Source organism: Bison bison, unplaced genomic scaffold (assembly GCF_000754665.1).
Source record: "Bison bison bison isolate TAMUID 2011002044 unplaced genomic scaffold, Bison_UMD1.0 scf7180017864101, whole genome shotgun sequence".
Classification (NCBI taxonomy): Eukaryota; Metazoa; Chordata; class Mammalia; order Artiodactyla; family Bovidae; genus Bison; species Bison bison.
The window spans coordinates 2,058,074-2,062,650 of NW_011494673.1; positions in this window are offsets into that span (position 1 = coordinate 2,058,074).

Here is a 4,577-nt window from a genome sequence, read left to right on the forward strand (position 1 = left end):
CCATACTGCAGGAAAAGCCCACGAGGTGAGCTGTGAGGTTGTGTAGGAAAGCTGGGGTGCCGTGACAAAGTAAGGGTTTATCATGCTTTAGAATAGAGCTTAAGGGGGGAGGGGAGAGAGCTTGGGAAGGTGGGGGTGGCAGGAGAGAGTCAGTCCTTCCTAGTGCTGTCAATGGGCTTCTCAGGTGGCACTAGTGGTAAAGAACCCGCCTGCCAATGCAGGAGATGTAAGAGATGCGGGTTTGATCCCTGGGTCAGGAAGATCCCCTGGAGGAAGGCATAGCAACCCACTCCAGTATTCTTGCCTAGAGAATCCCATGGACATTGGAGCCTGATGGCCTACAGTCCACAGGGTTGCAGAGTCAGACATGAATAAAGTGACTGAGCACGCACAGTGTTGTCAATGAACAGGCATCAAGTCAGAGTAATGGGTCGTGAGGGTATGGACAGGATGCAGAGAAGAGAGGAAGGCGGCAAGACTTGAGCACCTCCCTGGGGGGTCCAGTGAGGGCTGCACTGGCTCCCCGGACGTGTGGGGGTTGGTTTTGGCCCAGTATAGGTCTGCTGATCCCTTCAGGGGTTCCTGGAACCCTAGAGACAGAGAGGAAGCCCTGCAGAATTTTCCGAAATGCTAGCATGTGTGCAAAGCTCCCTCTCCATTTCCGGCTCTCCAGGCAGCTGAAATCCACACTCTCCATCCACCAAGTTATCCTGGCCTTCCTGGGGCAGCAGGCCTCAGTGAGGGGCAGGGCCTGGCCACCCGGTGTTCAGCTCCCCCCAGTTCTCCCAGAGCAAGGGAGTGAGCCTGCAGAACAGCCTCAGCTGGAGCACAGCCTGGGACTGCGTCAGCAGCAAACAGCTTCCCTTGCACCTCGGCAGGAAGTGTTAATGAGGAGAGCGGTGAGGAAGGGCTGTGCCTGCCTGCGGTTGTAACAGTTTGCTCCTTCTGGCTCACAGGCACTGAGGAACTTATACATGGAACACGCCTTCTTGAGGGTAAGATGGTTAACACTAATCGAACAAAGTGCCCAGTGCAAACATTTCTAAAGCAAAGATCTGGACAGCAGTACAGCTGCCGGAAAGGACAGGATGTTGACCAGCAACTGAGCCCCGCAGGTCGAGGGTAGGCCTGGGGGCTACAGAAAGGTGCCCCTTCATGGCGGTGGACCTAGCTCATCCACAGCCCCCTACCTTCGCACCCAGGTCCAAAGCAAGCCCCTCCCGCCGTTTGTTTCCCAGGGAGGGAAGGGACGCAATAAAACCCAGATTTGTCCAGGAGGAACCAACTCTGACTGAAGTGAGTCCTGATTGAGTTCACACTCCATGCACCTGCAGCCTTCCCTGCCAGAAGCAGGAGAGAGGGATTCTCTTGTCAAACACCATCCTGTGTTACAGGGTGGGCATCCTTGCCTGGCCCTCACCTCACCTAAGCATCCCTTTCTATGGCACAATCCATTGTTGAAGAGGAGACAGACGCTTGAAGCCTCCATCCAGAAACCAGCACCAGGCCAGGGCAGAAGACTGTAACAAGCATAAATGTCTGTTCAGACCCTACAGCGTGCACCCCCAGTGTCAGCACTAAAACAACAGGGCAGCAGGGACCACACAAGGATGAAAACACACTCCTGCCCACAAAGAGCTGTGTTGAAAAAGATGGTGGCCCAAGCAGACAAAGCTGGTGACCGGAAATAAAGGCAATGAGGGGAAAGATCTCGTCAACCCGGGCTGTGGTTCCTGGAAATCAGGGGCTGGGAGGGCAGGCTTGGTCCACCACTGGGTTTTGTTTTGTGGAGGGGACATTATGACGGTGTAGACTGGAACACACAGGTTGAGAGGCTGAGGAGGAAGCTGGGGAGAGAGAGAGAGTATCAGGCAGTTGTGGAAGAGACATTTTGGAAAACAGAGAGACATTGAAGTAGAACTGGGAGAAATTTTGTAAAGCTCTCAACTTTCCCCCAAACCTTTCATTACAACGAATTTGCAGAGGAGATGAATTCATGTCAATCTGGGGGACATGGATGATCATTGGGGCCCCAATAATGGATTGAGGCCAACTCAGAGGGTCAGAACTGGGGTTGGCCAGGGGATCAGACACTCCTGGGTTATAGAGCTTGAAGTGGGGTTAGAGTCCCCAGAAGGGGAGGAGGAAGGGGGCTCAGGCAGCTGGAAAGGGAATGCTTTCTTTGCTGGGCCAGGAATGATGGCTGGGAGAGAAGAGGGTGGGCTGGGGGGGGGGTCCCATGGGGCTTGTCAGATGGTGTGAAACTGTGATGGAAAGTCTCAAGCCCTGGACAAGTGTAAGGTTTTATTGGGATGGAAGGAAGGGAGCTGAGAGTGGGTAGGACACAGGTCACTGACTCTGACCTCTTCCAGCCTGTAGTGTCAAAAAATTTAACCTACCTCACCAAAAAGATGGGGAGATTATTTGTCATCTCTCACCTGGGCTGATGAACAGTTTCTGACAGGGCCCCTGCCTGCAGTCTCTCCCTTTCTCCAATGTTGTCCTCCACATACTGTGGTGCTAGAAGAATCTTTTGAAAGTCCAGCTCTCTGGGATTTCCCTGGCGGACCAGTGGTTAAGACCCGTCCAATGCAGGGGGCGTGGGTTCGATGCCTGGTGAGGGAACTAAGACCCCGCATGCCAAGCAGCTTGGTCAAATATTTAAAATAAAGTCCTTCAGTGACCCCTCATCACCTACACCCTGCCTCCCCTACCCACATTCATCTACTTCCTGAGCAGGGCACACTGCACCATGTAATCAGGCTCTGTCCATCTTTTCAGCCTCATCCACGTCACTTCCTGTCACTCCCACACTCCATCACACTGAACTACACACAGGTCCTCAAACACAATTTGCTTTTACACATCTCAGGGACTTTCCAAATGCTCTCCCCACCCCTGACTCCCACCTTTACCTGAAGTTTTTCCCCAGTTCAACTGCCAACACCCCAGAGCCTTCTGTGGCCCTTTCCTTCCACCTACTACTGTATTTCTACAGCATGCTGTATACAGCACTTCTGCATTGTTTCATCACCAAGTTCTCGTCTGTGAATGGGTCCGTAACTAGTGAAAGAACAGGGCCAGATGGTCTTTGCAGCCGAGCAGCCAGCACAGGGCCTAGCTCATTCCTGGCATTCAGAAAATTTTCAATGAATGACTGAGTTTGCAATTCAAAAGGGCCCACAAAGATGACATCTTTTAAGGAGTCTGTCCAGCTAACAAAGACACCCTTTTCTCATAGAACTGACCCTAGACACCAACTGGACTGGAGATGGACATCTGATCTGAGCTGGGCCAAATGGACTCCTTCTCAGAAAAGAGGAACTGACTCTAAGAAAAGCAAATTTGTTTCTGAAACTACAACATGTAGTGCATGCACGCTTAGTTGCTCAGTCTTGTCTGACTTTTTGCGACCCCATGGATCCCTCCAGGCTCCTCTGTCCATGGAGGTGGTCCAGGCAAGAATACTGGAGCGGGTTGCCATGCCCTTCTGCAGGGGATCTTCCTGACCCAGAGATCAACCCTAACAAACGTTATGCCCTCCTTCCCACCAGTCCCCAAATCTGTGTGTTCTGCCAAGTGTCAGGGAAGTCAAGCCACGCATCTCCCATTCCAATAGGCTAGCTGATCCAATTCACAGTAGGCAGGTGAATCCCAGGGTCATGACCTCCACACTGAGATGTGCTCAGTATCTGGTGGGTAAGAAACCCATGCTCATCAAGTTCCCTGCTGGATGTGCCATGGAGCTGCCAACCTGGGCCACCATTATGTCCAGCCCTAAGCTTCTATGAAGGATACAGACCTTCCCTGCACACACTGGGCCCTAACTAGGGGCAGAGGGCACTAGTGTTCACTGGTTGAGGGAGAGGAAGGCAGGATCTTGGAGTACCAGGGAGCTGAGAAGTGGGTGCTCAAGAACCCATCCCAGAGAGATGAGTAGACTTTAAGAGTTAGTACTTGCACACATGAGCCAGGGCCCAAGCCCCTGGCACGTGCACTGAAGTCCTACTGAACTTCACTTATAAAGCACACATTCAAAGATAAAAGTAAGAACTTCAAGACGGTTAGCTACCGAGCATTAGACCTCAGTTCAGTTCAGTTCAGTCACTCAGTCGTCTCTGACCCTTTGCGACACCATGGACTGCAGCACGCCAGGATTCCCTGTCCATCACCAACTCCTGGAGCTCACTCAGACTCATGTCTATCGAGTCAGTGATGCCATCCAACCATCTCATCCTCTGTCATAGACCCCAACCGCTGGGCAATTCTGAGCATGGAGCTCTGTGTGACTGCACTCATCATACGCCCATGAAGTTGACCCTCTACACAAGAAAAAGAGTTCTGTGTGGGCGTGCATGCTAAGTCGCTTCAGTCGTGTCCCCCTCTCTGCGACCTTATGGACGGTAGCCCACAAAGCTCCTCTGTCCATGGGATTCTCCAGTCAGGAATATTGGAGTAGGTTGCCAGGCCCTCCTTGAAAAAGAGGTCTAAACCTTATTAAGTAAAATAAGAACAAGAAGCTGAAACAAAAAAAGAAAAACACACTTCAAATGCGTATTAAAGAAATTTAGGACACT